The sequence below is a fragment of the Cricetulus griseus genome (assembly GCF_003668045.3).
Source record: "Cricetulus griseus strain 17A/GY chromosome 1 unlocalized genomic scaffold, alternate assembly CriGri-PICRH-1.0 chr1_0, whole genome shotgun sequence".
Taxonomy (NCBI): Eukaryota; Metazoa; Chordata; class Mammalia; order Rodentia; family Cricetidae; genus Cricetulus; species Cricetulus griseus.
Window position 1 is genome coordinate 105,841,228 of NW_023276806.1, and position 27,475 is coordinate 105,868,702.

The window sequence follows — 27,475 nt, forward strand, 5'->3', positions numbered from 1 at the left end:
ATAGACCATCACATCCCATGAATAAAATCTGTGTTAAAAGTATATGTAATTAGTATGTGTAATATACTATATGTAATATTAGATGAAGTTGCTTGTGTTAATCAACAGCACTCAGCTAAAAAATATATTTGACAAGATCTCAAAATGTGTGAAATTAACAAATAAGCAAATATTGGAAGAGTTATGAATTTATCAAAATGAAACAGTTGAAATCCTGTAGGAAGCAAAAAATAACATTAAAGCTTCCACTAATGGGAGTCTATTATCTGATAATTGACTCATAGTAAAATAATTTCCACTTAGAAAATATACAATGATAATAATATAGTTAATAATATAAGCCATTGTCATTATATAAAAATATTTTGTATTATTAATTTTCTGTTCTACCTATGTAGCAAAAATAATTTTACTTGTTTATTTTGGATTTATACTTGATTGTTATGAAGCAATAGAGCTTCAAAGATCGTTAAGAACTGCAGAGCTTAATGAAGTTTCCTATTTAACAACAATGATGGAATATGTCTATCATGCTCACTCCTTCACAGGGACCCACAGGTCAGATTTATTTAGTTCTCAAAAAAATATTTACTTTGAGCAGGGCCTTGGTAGTGCACCCGCCTTTAATAACAGGACTTGGGAGGCAGAGGCAGGTGGATCTCTGTGAGTTCAAGGCCAGCCTGCTCTCCAGAGAGATTACCAGGATAGGCTCCAAAGCTACACAGAGAAACCCTGTCTCAAAAAAAAATATTTACTTTGTTCATGAACTTGTCATTCTACCACATGGGTTGAAGAAATGAATAGATGTGAATCTGAAGAATGAAGAGTATTCTGGTAAATTTCCTGGTCCTAGATTGCTTAGAACTATAATATTGCTGAAATAGTTTTTAAACATGGTTTTCATTCTGAACTATTGAAACCTAAGGAAAATGAAAGTAGGGTAATCTAAATTTGTATGTGAATAGTGTATTTTTATGTTTATTCAGACCATTCTGTCTAACAATATCCTGGATTAATACCTAATCAGCAAAATGAACTTAACTCTTTGATTCATTCATAATTTTATGAATTGTGAATACAGAAAGATCAAGTAGGGACTCTAAAGGCTGATCTATAGACTTGGACCATGATGCTGCACATGTACTTATGAGCTATGTAGCAACTGGAACAATAGCTCAATGGTTAAAAGCACTTCTTTGGTAATGAACCAGTTCAGTCCCCAATATCCAACAGCAGTTAACAACTGTATCATAGGCTTGCTTCCAGGGCTTGTTTTGCTTGATTCCTTCTGCAACCCAGAGCCAGTTGTACAGGGATGACATGACACATAGTGGGATATATGGTCTTACATCTATCATCAATCAAGAAACTGCCCTACAGACTTGCCTATGGCCTATTATTATAGAAATATTTTGTCAGTTAAGGTTTCCTCTTCCCAGATCATTCTAGCTTTGATTAAGTTGAACAAACCTAACCAGCATACCAATGATTACTGAGTTTATACTATTCTGTAGTTTTTATAAATGTTACAGGAATATTTAAACCTTGACTAATACTAAAAACTTATTCAGTTTTTGTTGTTCTTGTTTGTTTTTGAGAGACAGAGTTTTGCTATGTAGCTCGGACTGTCATATAACTTGCTCTGTAGACCAGTATTGCCTTGAACACAAAACCCCAGCCTCTGGTTTCTGAATTCTGGTATTAAAGTTGTGTACCTTCATGTCTGGGTTAAAACAGTATTCTTGACTTGAATATTAGAAAGGAGACAGAGAGGGATATAGGAAATAGAACACTCCATGTTGTTTTGATTAAATGTTGGGTAAATCTGTAGTTTATTAGTAGGGGTTTTCTAGGATAACAGAGTTTACAAAATTGATCTCTCTCTACATAGAGAAAGGGGTCCATTAGAATAATTTGTAGGCTAGAGTGTGGCTAATTCAACAATTATTTACTGTAAACAGGAAATCTAAGAATCCTGTAGTTCCCAAGCCACAGGCCTAGATATGCCAGCTGGTTTCAATATATTCTGGCATCCCAAACAATTATGTTCTAATGCCAGTGAAGGAATTGACTTGCTAGGTGGGTGGCACAGAGAAAGCAGGCAAAGAGAAAAAGCTTGTTTCATGTTCTTACATAGTCTTCTGTTTGTGGTGGTATCTTGTATATACCAATAAATCTTGTCAGAGGGTCAGAGAGAAGGAGTAAGCCAAGGCCATACCTTACCTCCTTAGTGTCTCAACAGACAAGAACACAAGTTCCTATGTCTCCCTGCTTATATAATATTTCTTCCCAGCTATGTCACTTCCTGTCTGTCTGTAGAGATATCAAGACCTGTGTGTTATCTAGTGGCAGGCTCCATTCTCTGACCCTCAGACCTCTCTCTAACCCTAAGACAAGCTTTATTTGGAGAAGCAAGATATCACTATATCTAGCAGAATATGTGGCCCAATTAGAGGTGTATCTTCCTGACTCAAAATCCAGACTAAAGCAATGTGTTTTCCCAGTTGGAAATGTCTGCACTACAAGTATATATTACTAAGTTTTATTACCAAGGGAGACTATTATTATGGACACAGTAAATTCAATAAGCAGTATAATCTAGAAGGAGTATGTGCTGATTAGTTTTAATTGTAAATTTAAGAAAGTCTCATTCAAGTAATTATATACAGCAAGTTGTCTTATGGGCATGTCTGTGTGGGATTTTCTTTGTGTTAATTTAAGTGCTGAGACTGGGAGTAGCACTACTTTCTGGGCTGGACCCTTCACTGCTTTAGTGAAGAAAACTAACTATGAGAAGCTGAGCAGGTCTGTGGATGTTGTTTGTCTAGCTGCTCAAGACACTGCCATATTATCTTCACAGATACGGATTATAAAATGGAAAAGCCAAAGCAAACTGGAACCTAAAAAGCAGAGCACACATTCATACTTAGAATACCTTGTTCCCTTGCACCACCAACTCCTGAAATTGTTTTGTATGTTTTATTTTTGAGACAGCTGTCACACAATTTCAATTTTATGTGTAACCTAGAAATGATTAATTTATGGGAACAGAGAGAAGAATTGTGGCTATTAGACTTCAATGTGGGTCTTTTAACAATGAGGAAATGATTGGTTTAAGGATATAAAACTGCAGTTGGACAAGAGGCATGGACTCTGATGTCTTGAAGCCTACTGAGAGCATGATAAATATGGTTGATAACAATTTGCTATATTTTAAAAGTTGTGAGATAGTATACTTTAAGTGTTCTCAAAACAAAAATGATGAATATGTGATATAACATGAAAATTGGTTTAATTTAGCCATGCCATTGTGAACATACTATATTGTGTATCATAATTGTGCATGACTTTATTTATGAGCTAAATAAATGAATGGAAAAAAAGGAATACCTTGTTCCCATTCAGTTCTTTTGCCCAACTGTGAGCTTATTTGTTCTGCGAGTTTATTATTAGTGACTGAGTATTTCCTTAAGGCTGGCAATTTTGACAGTAAAGTAGAAATGTGTTTCCTGATCCTATTCCTACAAAATGAACCTGAATTGAATGCAAAGAACTGGATTTTAAGCCCAAGCCTCATGTTATAAGTGGATAATCTGCAGAATAGATAACACTTTGTGGAAGAGCTGTTTGTTTTGCATGTTTAATAGCTGTGTGCAATGTCATAGTATCACTCTGAAGACTGCATCTTTCCTAAAATAAAACAGTATTTGCATAGCAAATTTTCAGTATAAAAATTAATACTTTATCAATAAGAACTGGAGTAGAGATTATCTTTCCTTGAACCTAGATGGGCCTCAGTGAGAACAATATGTAAGTATGACAAGACTTGTATAATGTGACTTCCAAAGTGAGGCAAAGAAAAATGTCATATGGTTGCTCCATTCTCATAGGATCGCTATGCTTGTAGTCAGATGCTATGATTTTAGCAATTGTATGGTGCACAGATTTTCAAAGTTAAAAGTATTGTCCCTCATATATGACTGAAACTTCAGCTATGAATCAGCCAATCTTCCTACCCTTTGAAAAAGCCAGTGTGAAACAGATTAGTTTCAGCCCCAACATCCTCTGAAAGTGCCTGGAACAATGATATTCTCCATAAGGTTTTGCATTTATTAGAGGTTTATGTGAAAATAGAATTTTAAAAACATAAATCTGATTACTGTAACATTGAAATTCCTTATCTTGAAATCTGTATTTGTCAGTTATTTAAAATACTAATTTAACATGTACTACATAACATGTTGAGATATATAGATTGACCCAGTATTTTTCAAAAGTACAAGTTAACTATTTTTATCATGATCCATTTATCCAATTAAATAATTATATTTCCTTTAAAATTTTAGTTTGAGTGCTGGGCAGTGGTGGTGCACACATTTAATCTCAGCACGTGTGAGGAAGATGCAGGAGAATCTAGATTTTGAGGGCAGCTTATTGTATAGAGCAAGTTACAGGACAGCCTAGACTACACAAAGAAACCTTGTCTCAAAAACAAAAACAATAACAAAAAATTGTTTGAATGTAACTCTTCATTGGATTTAGATTCCGTCATTGAATTCAAAGCCCTGTTAAATCTACTGATGGATTAATTTTCATTCCTGGCTTCCCTGCACTGCAGGGGACAAGAACATCCCAAATATATCCTTAGAGACCCACATTGCTCCTTTATCTAAATCTTTGGAAATATTGGGTTCCCCATCTTTTTTTAAAGTCCAGGATCATTTAAGCCTAACATTTTAACTTGTATATGAGTTCACATTCAAGATTTTAAAATCTTCAGCAAGTGAGAAATTAATTTTATCCTCTAATTATTCACAATTCTTTGTAGAGTGAAGACTGCTCTTTTTATACCACTGCACTCCCCATTTTCATGAACACACATCACTACATCTCACTGGTATAAATTACCCAACTGATCCATACTCCATGGTGTGGTATACTTTCTTTCATATTTTTAAAAGCATCTAATTATTTGTTATGAAAATAGGAAATTATAAATAGCTTAAGTGGTACTCTTTTTACTTGATTTCCATAAACAGAATTTAAGAGATATCAGATTGAACCTAGTAGGAAGAAAGACTAGATGAAGATTCATAATTGAGGACATTGTTGAGACAATGTCACAATTACAACTCCTGATGGACTTAAACCACAGCAAAGTGGGTCAGTTTACCTGTAAGTGAAAATTGTAGAAAATTCCAGATCATTTTTAGTTTTCATCTTTTAATTTTTTGAATGATTCTTCCTTGGCCCTTGAACAAATGTCAGCCACGACATATCTCATACTTTGGTTTTTGGACAGACACTCTGAAGGGACACTTCTGTGTATTGTGGATGATCTTGTCTCAGGTTGCAGTTAGAGTGTGCTTGCCATAGAGTTAAGACTGAAATCAGGTAGTAACAGTGCACTTGAGATACAGCATTAATGCCAAGATGTGACAAGATATCTACATAGAGGCTAAATACCTGACACTCAAATCCCTTCTGTGAATGTTTCTCTAAGAAGACTGTCTGCTACAGCTCACCCACACCATCAAGATAATTTAATGGATTTACTACTGTCTGAGTATTTTCATTTTCATTCTTTTTCTCCCTTGAGAAATGAGCTTTTGAAATTTTTCTTTTTTTATTACTGTAATTTTTAGTTGGTGTAAACAAACTCAATTTAGATGAGTATGTTAAATAATATTAATGAAACCTACTCCACTGCTTGTTAACAAATCTCCATAGAGCAAGACATTCAAATTTAACCATACTTATGGAGGTAGGAAAGCAATATGCTTAAAGTAACACATGTAAAGGACAATATTTAACATCTAGGTTGTATTATATGAAAGATAATCTAAACCTTTCATTCAATTTGCTTACAAACAGCAAATATGCATTAACTATTCATAATTCTATACATAGAAGAAATTCCCTGATGTACTTTTCTATATTTAACAAATATATAGTCAAGGTCAAAATAAAATCCAGCCAATTGTAGATGAAAGTGTCAAAATTACCATTATAAGTTTATGTTTCTAACATCTTTCAGTTAATATATAGATACATGAACATTTAACAAAATTAGGGCAGGAATGATGTCTCTGCAGTTAAAAGAAACTGTTGACCAGTGTTCAATTCCCAGAACACACTGTGGTTTACAACCATCAGCTCCAGGGAAATAGATAGTAGACCCGTACAGGGTTCACACACAAGCACTCAGGCAAAATAGTCATACACATAAAGTAATAATAAATCATTTTTCAAAAGTCAACATATATCTTACTGTAAATGTACTATTATATAACACTGTAAAATTAGTTCTAAATTATATTTCTGACTTAGAAACTATTGGTAACTCAATTATTTACATTTGATAGAATATATTGCATTAAATACTTTCAATGTATCCAAACAACATCTGTCTTGACTTTTTTGTAGAATACAGAAAATTGGAAATTATTAGTTTATCCCAATTTTTATAACACTACTTTGTAAATAAAAACGAAACCCCAATTAAATGAAATCATATTTTATGGTCTATGTAAACAACCTATCTTTTACAGTTTTTTATTGTTATTGGCCTACAGGCCACAAAACTATAATTGTATTTAGTACAACAAAATAGATTATTGCTAAAAACAATTGGTGATTGTGCTATCTGTTGTTTGAAGTGTCATATACTTGAAAGATTCTAGGCTTTGTTGGCAAGCTACATGTAATTATAATCACTCTTCTTGTTATCACTCAGCTGAACTTTTTTCTTTCATGTTGATAAACACATTCCTTATCTCCTACTATTTTTTATGTCAATTCAGACAATCTAGTCTATTATTCTGAAGAAAGATGAGGTTTCCTGACAGACTGACATTATGCAAATTACTCACAGAATGGACCACATACTCCTTTGGAAGAATTGTAGGAATATATTGCCCACATTCTCATTACTATATCAGAGACATTTTCAAGGAAATATAACGACCATATCCATGAGAATGTGGGGTTATGAACAGCTCATACCTATGGTTAAGGCATCTTTACTTCCCATTATTTGATATTTTGACATCTGATTTAAGCCTTTTACTTAAGAGACATTAATTTAGTTTGTGGTCTACTACAGTATTGTGTAGCGCCTGCACTACAACACTTCCACAGTATAGGGCGAGGGGCTTGAGGATTTAAATAAAGACAAGACAGCAGGTCTTTCTTGCAGGGAGAAAATGCTTCTTTATTCCAACAAGAGTGGGGGCTTATATACCAGTCAGCAGGGATGGTGGAAAACTAACAAGTTCAGGTTCCCAGGTGCATCAGGCAATCCTGAATGGGTGAATAACAGGATAACAGAAACTTGCACTCAGGCCTTCAAGGAAGGAAGAAAACAGGATGTACCTCTAGGTAAGCTCCTAGTCACAAGCTGTTCAGCAGACCCCTATGGAGGAAGGGCCCAAAGTATTGAGCAATGCACGTCAGTGATTAAAGTTCTCTGTTCTGTTATTTATTACTACAGAATACTGTACACACAGATTTTGGTTTCTAATTAATTTTTACTGTTTATTAGACTAATCATTTCTGAAGTTCATTTGATCAATAAATGTCAGCATCTGAACTTCACTATTCAAGAATTATCTTGTTCTCAAAACAACTAAAGCTCATGGAAATCGTTGTCAACAAATAAACCTGGTTTTCTGAAATAATTTATCATTTACCTACTCAAAGATTCACCTTTGGAAATGCATTCATCTTTGTAATAGTGAAATGAGATTCTTCACCCCAACCAGCTGGGCAATCAAGGAATGTTAGTACATGGTTTTCAAACAGTAAATCTTACATGAAAGCACTCTCTACAACAATAATAGTAAGACATGAAATGTGACTAACTCTTTGGAAAGCTGGACTCATGTGGAGAGTTGTGGTTTTATGTGTATTTAAAGTTCCCTGTACAGGGCAATTAGTCATATATTTGATAATTAGGTAACACATATCACTGATTTAAATAATCAACCCAGACTATTTCACTAGTATTTAAAACACTAAATTATGGTTTTAAAATATTAACTAACTAAAATATTTTATTAACATTTTCAGCTTTCATAGTAGAAATAATAAATATTTGATTTTTACATTTCTACTGGGTATTTAATTTGATAATAATGCAAAATCAGGGGTTTTCCACAGATAAGGTCACTGGTGCATGGATATGGCAATCTGTATTTTCTTTCATGATTATCATAAGTAATCAAATGATTCTTGATGTGTAATCTAAGAATCAGGAGTACAGTTAGGTTATGAAGATTATTGTATCCTATCCATACATACTCCTCTCGTTGCAATTTCTAGTATGCTAGTATGTTACATTACCTAATATTTGACAAACATCCTCACTTCACAGGCTTTAAGAACAACTAGTCATCTTTTAAAAGTGTTTTTGTCATTATAATATAATGATATCACTCCCTTTTTCCCCTTTCTCCCATTGAAAACTCTCATATACCTGTCTCCTGGCTCACTTTCACATTTGTCTCCTCTTTTTTCTTTAATTGTTGTTTTAAACACACACACAAACACACACAAACACACACACACACAGACACACACACACAAACACACACAAACACATACACTGTCCGTATGTCATCTTATATGTTCCTAGTCAACAAAAATATCTGGCCATCAGAATTAAATTGATGTGTAAAAACTATTAAAATATTAACCTTCATGTAGTTATATATTCCAGCATGTCAATCAAAACATTGGTAATATAGAGTATTGGAAATTTCACTTTACTATAATTACACATATCATAGGTTTTCTACTATTGATACATTCCATTAGGTAAACTAACATGCAATATTTAAAACAAATTAAATATCAGTCTTATAATCAATTAGGAAGTTAGGAAGGCAATTATTCAGCTAACACATAGACACACACACACTCATACACACACACACACACACACACACACACACACACATATATGTGTGTGTGTGAGAAAAAAAGAGATTGAGACACAGAAACAGAAAGATAGAAGGAGGGAAAGAGGGAGGGAGGGGGAAGGGGGATAAGGCAGAGAACACAATAATAAATGAAACTGAGTAGAAATTTATTCTAGCATTCTTAAGATTAAAATATACCATAAATGACTTGAAAATGTATTTAATATAAATAATTTTTGTTCAAATTTTAAATGGAAAATATGGTTTGATATGTGATTGGGTATACTTTGGTATTAATTATTATGTAAATTTCTTCATATATTTCATGTATGCTTCACACATATGTGAAAACTGTTATATAATCACATAGCCAAATATTATTCTGTAATATGTACACACACACATATGTATGTATATGGAATTGTTTTCATATGTAATTAGTGCAGGTTAATATGTTTTATTGTTTTATTTACATATTAATTTTATGCTGATGGTTATACACACAGATATAGATAGATAGATAGATAGATAGATAGATAGATAGATAGAGAGAAGAAATATAGGCAGACAGACAGAGACAGAGATAGTGAGCTGTCCTTCTTTCTCTCTCCCTGTTTGTGTGTTTGTTACTCTGGATTGAATCTAGTCTATAATACTTGCTTTGCCCACAATTTACAGATGAATGATCCTTCAGCTTAGTTTCTATATGTGTTTTTGTTTTTTAGTCATATGTTTCAGGGACAGAGGATGATAAAAGGTAATAGATGATATATCCAGGAATTTAAGTAAGTTTTCAATTTCCAAACAATATTTGTAATTGATTCTTATCATAATCCTAAGTAGTTTAATACTAAAATTTCAATTTCCACTATATATATATATATATATATATATATATATAGAGAGAGAGAGAGAGAGAGAGAGAGAGATGCACATATCTAATTATAAAATGATCTAGGTGTTGATTTTTATACTGTTCACATTTATATATAAAAGTTAAATTATTATAATTCAGATGATATCCAGGAACTTTCTTAATTTATTATAATAATTGCAAAGTTATTTGAAGCATTTCAAAATTTCTACCCTTTAATAGAATAAACATAAAAGGTAACCAAATCATGTCTTCTAATTTATATAAAAATATGGTATATTTAAAGTGTAGTAGCAGTGAGTAAAGATTTTATTTTCTCATTACAGTCAACACATTCTTGATTATTTTGATATTTTAATTAGCATTTTGATTAAGCCATGCTTACTGGATATATCTACCATACGGTATATTAGGATTATCTTAGACGTTTTAAGTTTCCTCATTTAAATGCACATAACTTTTAGTAAAATGTAAAGAAATTCATTACATATCTAGCAAAGGGAAGATCATTCTAACATTTGGTACTAGAATACATCAACTGTGCAAGCACAATTATTATCTGTTGTACAGATACATTTTTGCCATTCAGAACATAAAATACTATCATTATGCTGGATTTGGTGAGATATCACAACTATTAAACATAACACATTGTTATAATAAAGTAGACCAATCTGGCATTTTTAAATGAACTGCATCTAAAAATTAAAATTGCAATTAAAAAGTATTGATTTAGGTATAGCTTAGAAGCTGTCCAGTGGGTGAGAGATCTGCTTGTAGGCTGTATCTCAGCTATCATTCACTGAATTCTGTTCCCTCCCAACCCACTCTACTGCAAAAGCTCACCTGCTTCATCATCCTTCCCATGAATAGTCCTCCTCATTAACTTCATCAGACTTTAGACACAGACACAACTCAAACCAGGGGGAAGAGCAAATCCAGAGGCACAGGTACAGCCCAAACCAGTTGGAAGAAAAGGTGGGTGGATGGAATACACACTCAACTGTCCCAACCTACAGGACCTAAGTCTTGGGCATATCTCTTGTCCCTTAACCTCCCATCTAAACACCAGCAAGGAAACTGGGCCCCACCCCCAACTCTGGTTGAACTCCATTGCTCTGGTATAATCCCAGCAGCCTGCCAGTAGATCAGAGACCTGCCTGCAGGCTGTATCACCAGCACCACCACCCACTGGATTCTGTCCCCCCAAGATCCACTCCACCACCCAACCCTATACATGTCTTCATCCACTCCATGGCCAACCCTTTCCTGAAACTCCAGAAGACTCCATAGGCACAGGCATAACCCACACCAGTTGGAAGAGCAATCCCCAGCAGCTGGCTGCAGGCTGCACAAACACAATCACCACCCACTGGATTCTTTTCCGAAAAGACCCACTCTGTTGCCCAACCCACACACCACATCATCCTCCCCATTACCAGCCCTCCACTGTAACTTCAGCAGACTCTATAGGCACAGACACAGCCCACACCAGTTGGACAAACAGACACAGGTACAGCTCACACTAGTCAGAAAAACAGAGGGATATGATGCCTCGAGGTACTCCAAACCACAAAATCCTCAGCTGAGAAAATCCTATTGGAGCTGAAGACTTGCTAATAACCAGAATCCTTAGCTTTTCAGGCCAGAAGATAATAAAGGAAACAGATAATAAATGATCAAAACATACAAAAAAGACAAGATTCAACACCCAAAATTATAAATATCATAAAACTCCAAACACAAATGCATAAATGCCATTATAAGAATACATCCAGTAACAGAAAGAACAATCTGGCACCTCCAGAAGCCAGTGATCATGCAACAGCAAGACCTGAACATTCCAGTGCATCTGATGCACAAAAAAAATCCTTAAGAATTACTATATGAAGATGATAGAGGCTCATAAAGAGGAAAAAATATTCCCTTGAAGAAATAAAGAAGAAGACAAAAATTGGAAGAAATCAATAAATCCCTTAAAGAGAGCCAAGAAAAAAGGAAAAACCCTGTCAAATTGTTGAATGGAAAATTTTAAGACATGAAAACTGAAAAGGAAGCAATAAAAAAAACAAAAACCTAGAGAATTTTGAAATGGAAAATCTGCATAAGTGAACAAGAACTACAGATGCAAGTATCAAAAACAGAATACAAGAGACAGAAGAAGAATCTGAGATATTAAAGATATAATAGAGGAAACAGTTTCATGGGTCAAAGAGAATATTAATCCAAAATATTCCTAACACAAAACATCCAGGAAATATGGGACACCATGCAAAAAGCAAACATAAGAATAATAGGGATGAGAGAAGAGGATTAATTTGTCTGGAAATCCCAATTAAGGGGCCATTTGTGTAGACCCAGCAGCTAATCCAGGTTTGATCCTAAGAAGGGAAATACCAATTGAGAAAAAAGACAAGAAACAAGAGACAGAGTCAGGAGGGCATCCAGTAAATATTGAATCACAAGTTTATTGTTCAAAGATTTTTGTATATCCCTATCAAACGTGGGGGAGAAGGCAAAAACTTCCTTTCCGGATGTTACAAGGAACAAACAGTAATTATCCCTTCAATACCCAAAACATCAAGTAAACATATCCTGAGCTAAGTGTTCTGTTGTTTAGGCAAGACATGCAGAGACCGTACCTTAGACCAAATATCCTATTGCAGTCACATTTTAGGCCAGAAATCTTATTTTTTCACTCTGAAAGAAAAAGGGCAGATAAAAATATCTGACCTTACGTCAAAATGGAATGGAATCAATTCTATGGGCTCCAACAAAATCTTAGCTAAATGGCACATAAAATATATTAAACAAAATCAAAGAAGAAAACTTTCCCAACCTAAAGTTGGGCATACCTACAATGTTACAAGAAGCTTATAGAACACCAAATAGACAGGAAAAAAAGGTTCACCTCACCACATAATAAGCAAAGCAATAAACATATCTAACAAAGACATAATTTAAGAGCTGCAAAGGAAAAAATGCCAAGTAACATACAAATGTAAACCTATCTGAATTATACCTCACTTCTCAATGGAGACTCTAAAAGACACAAGTTACTTACAGACATTTTGTAGACAATAAGATGCCACACATGACAGCCCAGACTACTATACCCAGCAAAGCATTCAATGATAGTAAATGGAGAAAAAAAGATATTTCATGACTGAACCAGATTTAAACAATACCTATCCAAAAATCTAATCCTACAGAAAAACGCTAGAAGGAAAATTCCAAACCAAAGTAGTTAGCTGCACACATGAAAGCACAATAAATAAATAATTTACCTCAGCAAAACACAAAGAAGAGAAGTACACACACACACACACACACACACACACACACACACACACACACACGCACACACACACTGTCACAAAAAACACTAAAACTAGAAAAATAACAGCAATTAACAATCACTGGTAATCAATATCTCTTATTATCAATGGACTCAATTCACTAATAAAAAGACTCAGGCTATAAGAATAGATATGAAAACAGGATCCATCCCTCTACTCTATATAACAAACACAGATAAACTTCAGAGACAGTTGTTACCTTACAGTAAAAGGTTCAGAAAATATTTTCCAATGAAAGGGAAATAAGAAGCAACCTTTGATGGCTATTCTAATAACTAACAAATACACTTCAAACTAAAATTAATCAAAAGACATGGAAAAGGACATTTCCTATTCATCAAAGTAAAAATCCATCAGAATAAAATCTCAAATCTCAAGGTCAACACCAAAAATAAAGGGCTCCCATGATTGTAAAGGAAACATTAGTAAAACTGAAATCACATATCAAAACACTTGTTAATAGTGGAAGACTTCAACACCTCATTCTCACCAATGAACGAGTCTGCCAGACATATATTAAAAGGGGAATAAGGGAAGTAACAGATGTTTTGTCCTAAATGGACTTAAGAGGCCTCTAGAGAACATTTCACACAAACAAAAAAGAAAAATCCTACTTCTCAGCACATGATGGAACCTTCCCTAAAATTGACCACATACTCAGTTACAAAGCAAATTTCAACATATACAAAAAAAATGCAACAACACCCCTATTTCGGGAAATTACCAATATGGATCCAGGTAAAAATACAAGGGATTTTAATAGGAAAAGAATTACTTACAGAGCAACCTAGCCAGCCATCGGGCAGTAGTCTGTACAGCAAGCCGAAAGTGAAACTGAAAACGAAACCAGCCACCTGAATGCCCCTCACACTACATCATCCTGACCATGCCCGTACACCTGTAGGCAGCCCCTAAGTAGGCATGGCTACAGCATCCCCTACAATTCCCCTTTTAGTCTAAAACAGGATAAAAACTTAACAGTTTAAAGTATCCAAAATTAACAGTCATAAAAGTGAAATATAAGACACAACAATCTGCTTATGTCACATCCTAACTATCTATTTTAACTAAACCCTGAAGTCATCTGAAAGAGGTGTCCAAGCCTGAACACCTCCTTCCAATCTCAAACATAAACCATAGGAAGCTATCCCTAACTAGGTATATACACTATCCTATATACACTATCCTAAGTGACAACAATGGGGGAAAGGGGCATAGCATCCTCCAAGTTACTTCCTGCTGAAATAGGATGAAGACAGCCTTGTAGGGTCCTGTGGGGGGAAAAATGTTAGTGTGGTGAAAGTCTTGAATGGATTGTATCCAATCCATATTAGATGGGATTCACTTGATTGAAGATCTAGCTTGAAATCCTCAACTTGATTGAAGTCAGTACCCAAATCTCTGCACAGAGTGTCAGTTGAAATGGAGCAAGTTGGATCCAGAGCAGTCAAGGAGGTATGGCCCATTTTCTTTCTGGGGTGTCAAGGGATTGCTGTCAGGCAGGTAGGTCTTCATTGGCTGTGTGGGACTGAAACATAAACAGCACAGAAATGTTTACTTGTGTATGTATACATACTAGGAAAGGCAACCATAGGAGCATAACAATTGTGAGAATGTTCACACCTTGAAAGAAAGAGCCAAGAAAAGACAAAGGCAGTCCCCAAATTCTTCTTTTATTCTGTATTACATCAAATGACAGCTTGATAAAATACAGAAACTCTAAAGTTTAAACAACATGCTTGGATTTTAGAGGAGGAAAGACAAATTCACCTCTAAATCCAGCATTGGTTTAATTGAATAGGATCTAGGAAATATAGAGAAATAGAGTTCTCTGAGAGACAGCTGTGAAGTTTACCATATGGCACATTCCTTTTGTTTGATGGTTATACCTACCTTCTCTTATTCAGTATCTATTCACGCAGTGATCTTTGACATCTGGAGATGAGTTTTCCTGTGAAGATATAAGCAAAACACTTCCCTTTTCTTTGGGAGGTTTCTATATAGTTTATAAGATATGCCTTAGTAGAATACCTGTCATTTGTCCTCCTTGAGTTTTTCCTTTTCCACTCGAATCTTGATCAACTTTGATGGTATCCAAAGTTTTTCTTCTCCTGTGGAAACCAATGCAAAACCCCTATCCCATTGTAACACATGTCATGGCTTCCATACAGGGGTTAGTACATCTTTGAAGTATACAGGCTGATTGAGTTCAGCTGTTTGTACATTCTCATTGGCATTAAGAAAGTTTATAGTTAATAAAGCATTATGCAACCTATGTTTGGGGGGTTTTGTCTTCCACGCTTGTTTGTGAAGCATCTCCTTGAGTATTCTATTAGATCTCTCAACCACTGCTTGTCCCATAGGATTGTGTGGTATACCAGTGACATGCTTTATGATATAATATTTGAAAAACTGTCCCAATTTTGTGGAGACATTTACTGGAGCATTGTCAGATTTTATTTGTGCAGGTATACCCATAACTGCCATCACCTCCAGCAGGTGTGTAATAACAGATTCAGCTCTTTCAGAGTTAAGAGCAGTAGCCCATTGGAACAAAGATAATGCATCTATAGAATGACGCACATATTTCAAATTTCCAAATTCTGCAAAGTGAAAGATATCCATCTGCCAAACCTCATTTCTCCAAATGCCCTTAGGATTACAACCTGCTGGCAATGGAATTTGATTATAAAACTAACAAGTAGAACATTTTCTCACTATCTCCTTGGCTTGTTGCCAAGTGATGGAGAAGTCCTTTTTTACACCTTTGCTATTCACATGTTTCTTATGAAATTCTGAGGCTTCTAGCACACTTCCAATTAATAAACGATCCATCTCATCATTGCCTTGTGCTAGTGGGCCTGGCAGACCCGTATGGGATTGAGTATGTGTAATGTATATAGGATTACTTCTGTTTCTGATGGTTTCCTGTAATTGTATAAACAGAGAAGTTAATTCTATATTATCAGGAACAAATTCTGCAGTCTCAATGTGTAACACGACTCTCTCTGCATATTGAGAATCAGTAACTATATTAAGAGGTTCTGTAAAAATCCATAAGTACCATGAGAATTGCATATATTTCTGCCTTCTGTACAGATGTATATGGACTTTGAACTACTTTACTTACCTCACCTGCCTTATTACCTGCCTTACCTGATTTGTTGGCATCAATGTAGAAGGTAAGAACTCCAGAAATGGTGAGTTTGTCTTACAATATGTGGAAGAATCCAGACTGTCTTTTTTATGAATTTAATTCTGTCAGTTTTGGGATAGTTGTTGCTAATTGTTCCCAAAAAGTCAGTAAGAGCTATTTGCCAATATTCATTATCCTTCCTTTAGGAGGAAATTTCTTCATTAGTTATAGGTACTATAATTTCTGCTGGATCTTTTCCAGTCAGCTGAGTAAGTCTTAATTTGCCCTTTAAAATCAAATCAGAAATCTTTTCTATATATGTCTTTAACTTTTTATTTATGTGGCAGAAATATCCACTCCAATATGGTGTCTTACCTCTGCATCAGAATCCCAGAAGGATATTCTCTGGATAGTAAGATAACCAAAATACAGTCTAAATCAAGATTTATCCGAGCTACATAGCATCCAATGTTCTGTTTTCTACCCATTGTAACTCTTTTTCTGCCTCAGCAGATAATATTCAAGGACAGTTTAGGTCCTTATCACCTTTAAGGGCCATTTTTAAATGCTTTAAGTCATGTCCTTCTACACAAATAATCGTCTTGAGTGGAGAAATTTTCCCTAATAATTTCTGAAGAGAATTAAGAGTTTGATAATGATCTCTACTAATTTGTACCTTCTGAGGACTGATTCTTTGTATGTCTACTTTGTAAACTAAATAGTTAATAGAATCTCCTCTTTGTATCTTTTCTGGGGCAATCTGTAATCCCCAACGAGGCAGAACTTCCTTCACCATTTCAAACATACATTCCAAAGTTTCCTTATTAGAATCTGATAAAAGAATGTCATCCATGTAATGATAAACCAGAGATTGTGAAAATTTCTTATGAATTATTTCCAAAGTTTGCTGTACAAAGTGTTGACACAAAGCAGTACTATTTAGCATTCCCTGTGGCAAAACCCTCTGCTTATATCTCCTAATGGCTGTGAATTATTAAGAGTTGATACAGTAAATGGAAATTTTTCTCTACCATTTTCCTGTAATGGTATTCTGAATAATCAGTCTTTCATATCAATGACCATGACCAGCCATCATTTAGGTATTAAGGAAGGCCAAGACATTCCAGGTTGCAGAGTGCCCATTGGTTGAATTACCTTATTTATGACTCTCAGGTCTGTCAGCATTCTCCACTTACCTAACTTCTTTTTGATAACAAATACAGGACAATTCCAAGGCCTGGTAGATTCCTCTATGTGTCCAGTCTCTAGCTGTTCCTAAACTAGTCTTTCCAACGCTTCTAGCTTCTCAGAGGTCATAGGCCATTGTCCTAACCAAACAGGTTAATCTGCAAGCTACTTCAATCGCAGGGCCTTTGGCTCCTCTGAAGGTCCATCATTTGTATTTAATTTCTGTACAGCCTGAATGGTTGGTAACTGTTTTCCATAGGATCTTACCAGATCTTTTCTACTATCTAAAGATTGTACATGATTTGTATCTGACACTGGAGGAATATTAATCTGAGCATTCCATTGCTGTAAGAGATCACTATAGTAGAGATTTATAGCTATATCTGCCACATATGGTTTCAGTCTCCCTTTCTGGGCTGGGGATACAGCTCAGTGAAAATGCACTAGCTTAGCATACATAAGGTACTCTTGGTTTGAAAAGAAATCTACTATCAAAGAGATGATGTATACAGGGGGCTTTGAGCATTTTTTTAAGTTGAGAAGACAGATCACAGTGGCAGTTTAGGGAATATTAAAGCACTACTTATGAGACAGAATGCAGGTGTGGATATGCTGAAGAAGATAATAAGTCAGGCCACTTGCCATGATGTATCTTGGGAAAATTAATAATACTACAGTAAGCAAGTTCTCTGCCTTAAATTTCCTTTTTGGCTTTGAATTGAATTTTGTAATCTCTCCCCATTTTGGTGAACATAGACAGCAACAGGATTGGTAGATTTCTCCATCCTGAAGAATTTTACCTGAGGAAATACCAGGTCTGCCACCCCCCTCCTGTATACACAGTCACTTTGTACTGTCACTGTATTCTAATTTAGCATTAATGTCGGCAGACCTGGAAAAACAAGCTGCACTCAGCAGCATAATGAAACCAAAGGCATAACTCACTGTAGTTTTGTATCAGAACCATAACTTTACACACTGCATATAGCCTTCATGTGTGGAGAATTATTGCCCCAAAACACATCCATTTGTCTCACAAAGAGCATGACTTTGTAATTACTAGTAAATATCTCTCATACAACTGTGGCAAAACTGGGAAAACAATAATGGTAGAAAAGCAGACAAGCTCAAACCATGGACTTGGAAAGAGCTTGTAAATTGGTCTCTTGTCAATCCCCAGTCTAGCAGTCCTACTGTTCTTTAAGGTGCTCTTGACATTGTATGGTTTCTTGTCTCCCTTAGTGATGAACAACTCCACTTGCTGTTACCAAACAAGTTAGGGGGAACATATATACTACTTGGTATTCTACCTAAAAATGTACAAGTATTCATAGTGAAATGCTGAAATACCAACAGTTAACTTTTGTGGCACTGGTTAGTTGAAAATGAAAGTATCATGTGTGAAAAGTCTGATGCTTTATTAAAACCTTGGAGATGATATAAAAACTATTGCATAAAAACATACCAAGGTCAATAAGCTGTTAACATACAGTAGATGCATGGTTTCAATCCTTTGATGATACATGTAGTCAACCATTGCCTTTACCTGACAGTTAAAAAATGAGGCATTTGCTTGGTATGGAAAGTATGTATGAAATATCAGAAGAAGTTTAAGGAAGTTTTGTACATGTTAAATTTTACTAAGTTTCATATGCCCACATAGGCTGTATTCAGTTCCTAAAAATTAAGAAAATAAATTTACACTGGTTAATTTGACACATTTAACTGTGTTCCATAGATAGAGTGCTCCTTACCTATGACCAGTTCGAACAAGAATTCATAGAACCTTCCAGGTGTTTCTTCTTCCCGAATGTTCTCCTGGTCAGATTGGTATGCATATGTGGGTAGTAAGGTAGAACTTGGGTGATAGCTGGCTGCTGAGGTGTGTATGCCCTTTGGATCAGTTAGTTAGTGTGCTCTTGCTTCATGTAAGAGGCTTGCTTTCATAAGATACTAGTTTAATGCATCTAGTAACACAGACCTGATCCTACATTTTATATTATTTCACTGTTTTTGTAAACTGGGATTGTAGAAAGCACTCTTGCCATTGTATTCAAAGAATATTGCCCTCTTGAATTTTGGAGTTCTTAAAGTTTAAAGGGAAAATATAGGATAGCCAGAAAGCTCGACGCATTGTAAAATGTTTTGAACTGATCCTGATCTTGTTTTCGAGGAAGTAGAGGCAGGGGATATTAAAGAAAAGGAAGTGTGCTGTACAAATATGTAGTTTTAGAGCAGATTAATTATGGTGCAGAAAAGTGTTGCTGATTTGCTTATTTCACAGGAAGAAATGAGAAGTGTGATATGCAGTTTAATTTTTAAGGAGCTGGTCTCAATTTTAGTACTTTCTAATTATAAAAGAAATCAGTGTTTCCTTAAATCTTTTCATTGATATGTCACAATTATCTGAGGGTTCATATCTGACTCTCTATGGCAACTCAATTTTATATAGTCTTTTTAAAAAGTTCATTGTTTATGTATTTCTGACAGTATAAGAGAAAGAATATGAGGAATAGAAGAACTGTCTTTTAGAAATATCGGTGTTGTATCCTGGAATGTGAAGATGTCCCTTTAAGATTACAAATTGAATTATTTTAACATTGTTCCATTGTTATATCTTGAATGAATCCATGTTACAGCATGTGTCTGGATATCAGTAAAGAAAAGTAAATGACAATTGAAATGTTACCTTAAAAACTCAGAATTGGGCACTGTCTTTATTGCACTACTACTGTATCTTTTCTGAAAGAATTAACAGTATTTCCCTTTTGTAAAAGTTAATTCTGATGATGTTTCACATTCACCAGACTTTTGTCTGTATCAATTGCATCCCCAGATATTTAATTCAAGTAGAATATTGCATGGCTTGGGTATTCAGAGATAACAGGACTGAGTCAATTTTAGTTTCTAAAGCCATGAAGAGTTGCTTTGGGACTGAATGGTTCTGACTTATTTATAACAACACCCATCGTCCATGTTTCATTCCCTACTGTAAACGAATAGAACAAGTTCTATCTGGGTGTTGGTGGCGCATGCCTTTAATCCCAGCACTAGGGAGGCAGAGGCAGGTGGATCTCTTTGAGTTCAAGACCAGCCTGGTCTACAAGAGCTAGTTCAAGGACAGCCTCCAAAGCCACAGAGAAACCCTGTCTCGAAAAAAAAAAAAAAGAAGAATTGAACAAGTTCTTCATTAAAGCAGCAAGAAGTTAATTAAACCTTGTAAAAAAAAAAGAGTTTTCCAAAATATGAGTTTCTCATTTTGTCCATTCACATTTGATTCTTCATCACTATTCAAACTAGCATCTAGAGCAGTATCATTTTTCACAATAGGCAAAGAATTAGCTATTCGTCCTGTGAGAGATTTTCTTGCATCACTCAGGGAATGGCTGGACCTTTCTCGATGTGTGGGCCTTCTTGAGTCCCCCCTCAGGGTTTCAGGGCCTTAACAGGTTTCGTTGCATGTCCCTGATCGATCTACATACATTGGTCCAGTGCCTGCCCTTACCAAATCTTCTACACAATCCAGAAAGTAGTGGCCTTCCATATGAGGCATAGTTAGAATTCGTTTGTCTACAATTTCTCTTAGTATGTTCCATTCTACAACAGCTGAAACATCTAGGTGCCTGGCGTGGTCTCCTGGGGAAGGCTCTTCCCACCCAAGGTTCTGGTTCATAGGAGTAGTAACTCTAGCCTCTTAGTACCTAAGTTGACCTCTGTAAGCTGCTTCTCCTTCCCAAGCTCTTGCATCCTCACCTCTTAATCACCTTTTAATCTCCTGTTGCCTTTTTAAACCTTTCGAGATGGCTTCTCCTACACAAGCTCCAGTATCTTACACATTATAATCAATGTTGGCTGCCTGCAAAATTCATTCTTCTAGCAGAGCTGATCTGATCTTTAAAGGCAAAAGTATTCTTTTGCATATTGGGTTTGCATTTTCATAAGCTATTGTATATATAATTGATTGTCTTGTTTCCCAATCTGTTACCTGTAATTCTAATGCCCTAGTTAACCTTTGTAAGAAGTCCTGGAACTATTCTGTAGGTCCATGTTCTATTCTGGTATAAGCTTCTAGGTGTTTTCCTGGCTCAAGAACCTTATAACAGGCATTTAATGTTGCTTTCCTGCATAGAGACAGTATATGGTCATCATATTCACCCTGAACCTGTGGGTTATCATAAATACCCTCACCAAGAATCTTATCTAGAGTGTCTTCAAAGCCTTCCCTTATGCCTTGACACTCAAGGAGCTTCACCAATTCCTTGACCAATGCCTTCCACTAGATTTGGCATGAATTCTCAAGTACAGCTGCTACCAATTGTTCCCAATCTGTGAGTGTCACCTTGATAAAGGTTACCCATGAGTTCAATAGCTGTTTTACATATGGGCTATCGAGACCATATGAGACAACTGGTTCTTTAACATTCTTAAGATCTTTCAGCTGTATAGGTTGCCATACATAAGTCATCTGTCCCTGAGGGTGTTTCTTAGAAGCTGGCTTTTCTACCACAGTAGTTGGGTACACTAATGCTGTACAAGTAACAACCTTAAAGGAATAGTCATCATACCTGGGTGGAGTAGGTGCCTTGGATTGGAGTGATTCTGCCTCTGAGGCATCCCAATGATCTTTAAGCCTAGTAAAGATATCCTTATGAAAATTTTTAATTTCCTTAATCATAAAAGATTCCAAGCATGTTAGTGAATCTGTAAATTGCTCTAACTGCTCCTCTACACGTTTTTTTTCTAGGTCATCCTTAGGCAGCATCTGGATGGTATGGAAACTGCCTTTTAGGTATTGAAGTCTAGATTTGAGGTCATGATTTGCTGATTTTGAGTCCTCAGCAATTGACCATATGGACCTCTCTAATCTGTCAGTCCTGTACTCTAAATTATCTTCCAGATATTTGAATCTACACTCAAATTTGTGATCTGTTACCTTAGATGCTTCAATAATTGATTGAATGGCACTGTCCGATTCTTCAACCCTATCCTGGGTATTTTGCACCTTTGCATCTAGTTACTGGGTCCCTGAGCCTATCTGAGTTTCTAGCTGGCTACAGATATTCTTTAGTTCATCACGGTCCTCTGACAGCCTGGCTTCTAATGCCTCAGACATGGAGGATCTCTCTGTGTTTATCTTATCATAAATATGCTGCATCTCATCTTGGGTAACAGACAACTCTGTCTTTAGTGTATTGGACACAGAGCCAAGATTATCATCCAATTTCTGTTCCACTTGCTGCACAATTGTGGTTTGACCTAATCTGTTCTCCAAAACCTCATTTCAGAAAGCTGTTATTTACTGTAAGTAGGTGGTGAGGTCATCCTTGTCCCTGTTTCTGGGGAATCTGGCTAGTACTATTATTTGTACCAGCAAGCTAACCACCATTACAGCATATAGGACAGTAATTGTCAAATTAGCATCCTCCTCAAACATTGAATTCATGTAATAAGCAAAAAATATTACCAATTTTAGCAAATGATAAATATTCTGCCATAATTTTACCTGATTTCTACTCCAGATGCAGTAACTATCTTTCACCAGCCGGTGACATAGGCATTCAACTATTCAGCATTTGGCAGCTGTTGGTCAGGAAAGATGGTGACAGTGGTGGAAAGAGGTCACAATAGCAGCTGCACTTATCTTAAATAGTATATGCCCTTGAAGCTGCATCCACTGAAAAACATGCGGCTTTATGGCTGCCTTGGCCAGGGGAAGCTGCAGGCTCTGCTAAAAGCTGAGGCTTACTCAGCTCTAGGACAGGAAGCTTTTGGACACTGGTAGGCTGAAGTCAGTGCTGGTTTCATGCATATGGTGGTGAAACCTTGGGAGTTCTATAGAACTCTCCCATCTGGCCAGAGTGTTCTGAGGATCTCAGCAGCAGCAGGAATGTACTTGTATGTGGCAACAGGTCAGCTGCAAACTGGGAGCATCTGTGGAGAGAGGGTGCTTTCCTGGCCTAGGCAGCCTTCCAGGTGGGACCCTCAGGCTGTCTCAAATGGAGCCTAGGTTTACAGTATCCCACTCCTGACAACCACATATTGTGGGAAATTACCAATATGGAGCTAAAAATACAAGGGATTTTAATAGGAAAAGCCTTACTTACAGAGAGGCCTAAGATGGACAGTACAGCAAGCCAAAAGTGAAACAGAAACCTCAACCAGCCACCTGAATGCCTATCAATCTACATCACTCTGACCACACCCTCACAGGTGTGGTCAGGCACACCCATAGCCAGCCCCTAAGCAGGTGTGGCTGCAGCATCCCCTACACACCCCTCCTATCTTTACCAGATAATTCTGGGATAAAGTTATAGTTCCACAAATCTTAGAAATTCAGGAGGACTGACCATTTCTTATATGAATTACCATGGGGTTAAGGACAAAATAAGGATATAAATTAAGGACATCTTCAAATCCAATGAAAATGAATGTAAAATTGTTCTGGCCTGAAGGCATACATGCAGGCAGAAAACTGTATACAAAATAAATAAATCTTAAAAAAAAAGAAAATGAACAAGATAGACAAACCTTTATCCAATGTAACCAAAAGGCAGAGAGAGAAGATGAATATTAACAAAATCAAAATTAATAGGTCTATATAAAAACAGACACTGGAGAAATCCAGAGAATCAATAGGTCATACTTTGAAAACCTATACTACACAAAATTGTAAAATTTAAAAGAAATGGACAATTTTCTGGATAGATATCACTTACCAAATTTAAATCAAGAACAGATAATCAATTTAAATAGACCTATAACCCCTAACAAAATAGGAGTCTTCAAAGTCTTCCCATCAAAAGATCGTCTAAGGGAAGATGGTTTCAGCATAAAATTCTACCAGAAATTCAATACAGAATTAATAGCAATACTTTTCCAATTATTCCACACAATAGAAGCATAAGGAGCATTGCCAAACTCTTTTTATGAGGCTACAATTTCCTTGGTACCCAAAGAAAACAAAGACACAACTAAGATAGAGAACAACTACAGACCAATCTCCCTCATGAATATTAGTGCAAAAATACTGGCAAATCAAATAAAAGAAAACATAAAAAACACCCTTCAAAATGATCAATTAGGCTTCACCACAGGGATGCAGGGATGGTTCAACATATGAAAATCTATGAAAGTATCTACCATATAAACAATCTGAGAATGAAAAACCACATGATCATCTCACTAGAGGCTGAAAAAGCCTTTGACAAAATCTAACACCCTTTCATGATAAAGGTCTTGGAGAGATTATGGATAAAAAGAACATACCTAAACATAGTAATGGCAATATATAGCAAACCAACATTCAACATCAAATTCAATGGGTAGAAACATGAGATTCCTCTAAAATCACCTGGTATAAGCCAAGGCTGTCCACTCTCCATATCTCTCCAATATTGTACTTGAGGTTCTTGCTAGAACAATAAGGCAACAAAAGGAGATCAAGGGGATACAAATTGGAAAGCAAGAAATAAAACATTTACTATTTGCAGATGATATGATAGTTTACATAAGTGACACAAAGAATCCTACCAGGGAACTCGTACATCTGGTAAACACCTTCAGCAAAGTGGCAGGATACAAGATTAACTCAAAATAAGAATCAGTAGCCCTACTATAAATAGACAATAAAGGGACTAAGAAAGAAATCTGAGAAATATTAGCCTTTATAATAGCCACAAACAACATGAATTATCTTGGGTTAACTCTAACCAAACAGGTGAAAGACCTGTATGACAAGGATTTTGAATAGTTAAAGAAAGAAATTAAAGAAAATACCAGAAAATGGAAAGATCTCCTAAGCACTTGGATAGGTAATATCTACATAGTAAAAATTCCAATCTTACAAAATCAAGTTGCAGATTGAATGCAATACCTATCAAAATCCCAGCACAATTCTTCCAAGACCTTGAAAGGAAAATTTTATATGGAAATCATATAAAATATAGCCAATACAACCCTGTACAATAAAGGAACTTCAGGAGTCATCACCATCACTGACTTCAAGTTCTACTACAAAGCTATTGTAATGAAAACAGCTTGGTTTTGGCAAAAAAATAGATGTGTAGACCAATGGAATCAAACTGAAGTCCCTGATATTAAACCACAAACCTATGAACACCTGATTTTCAAAAAGAAGCTAAAATTATACAATGGAAAAAAGAAAGCATCTTCAACAAATGGTTTCCACATTACTGGATTCTGGCATGTAGAAGACTTCAGATAGATTCATATCTTTCACCATGCACAAAACATATGTCCAAATGAATCAAAGATCTCAACATAAAAATAGCCACACTGAACCCCTTGGAATAGAAAGTGGGAGGTACCATTGAGAGGATTAGTACAGGAGACTGCTTCCTGAACAGAACACTAGTAGCACAGACACTAATATCGACAATTAGTAAATAAGCCCTCCTGAAACTGAGAAGCTTCTGTAAGCCGAAAGACACAGTCAACAAGACAAAACAGCAGCGCACAGAATGGGAAAAGATATTCACCAATCCCATATCTGACAGAGGGCTGATCTGCAAAATTTCAAAGAACTCAAGAAGCTAGTCTCCAAAACACCAAAAAATTCAATTAATAAGTGGGGTACAGAACCAAATAGAGAATTCTCAATAGACAAGTCTAAAAGGGTTGATAGACTCTTAAGAAGTGCTCAACATCCTTAGTCATCAGAGAAATGCAAATCAAAGCATCTCTGCAATACCATCTTACTCCTCTCAGAATGGCTAAAATTAAAAACACCAATGACAGTTTATACTGGATAGGATGTGGAGAAGGGGAAACACTCCTCCACTTCTGGTAGGAGTGCCAAATTATGCAGCCACTTTGGAAATCAGTAAGGGGATTCCTCAGGAAAATGGGAATTAGTCAACTGCATGATCCAGCAATACCACTCTTAGGCATATATCCAAAAGATGCACATTCATATAACAAGGACATTGTACAAATATGTTCATAGCAGGATTATTTGTAATAGGCAAAACCTGGAAGCAACCTAGATGCCCCTCAACTGAAGAATGGATAGAGAAAATGTGGTAGATTTACACAGTATAGTATGTACTCAGTAGAAAGAATCAATAGAATCTTGAAATTCATATGCAAATGGATGGCACTAGAAGAAACATTTCTGTGTGAGGTAACCTTGACACAATAAGACAAATGTGATATTTACTCACTCATACATAGATTTTATACTTGGAACAGGGGATTGCCAGCCTACAATCATACTGCCAGAAATTCTAGGAAACAGGGTGGACCCTAAGACAGACATACATGGTACCCCGATGAAGGGAAAGGGGATAGTATCTCCTGAGCAAATTGAAAGCATGGGGGCAGGCAGAAGGAGCTGGGAGAAAGAGAGGGTTGGAAGACGAGAGAAGAGGAGAGGAGAGGAGAGGAGAGGAGAGGAGAGGAGAGGAGAGGAGAGGAGAGAGAGGAGAGGAGAGGAGAGGAGAGGAGAGGAGAGGAGAGGAGAGGAGAAAATGGGGAAGCAGGAAGTTTGAATCAGGGAAAGAATATTGAGCAGGATGAGAGATGGCATAATAGAGGAGCTATTAAAGGTTTGACGAGAGATGTGGCACTAGGGTGATTTCCAGAGATCTACAAATGAGACACCAACTGGCAGTCTAAGCAACATTGAAGACGTTACCTTAAATGCCCTTCCCTGATAATCAGATTGATGACTATCTTAAATGCCATCCTAGAGCCTTCACCCAGTTGCTGATGAAAGAAGAGGGAGATCTCCACAGCTAAACACTCAACTGAACTCCTGGAACCCAGTTGCAGAGAAGTCATGACCAAAGGCATCCAGACTGGGCTGTTGAAACCCACAGAAACAGCTGACCTGAACATGGGGGATCTCATGGACCTGAGACTGATGGCTGAGAGGCCAACATGGGACTAATCCACATACCCCGGCAATCTATGGTGCCTCGGGTAGTAGATCAGTATATCCTTGGCATAAGAATGGATTTTGGGAACCCATTCCATG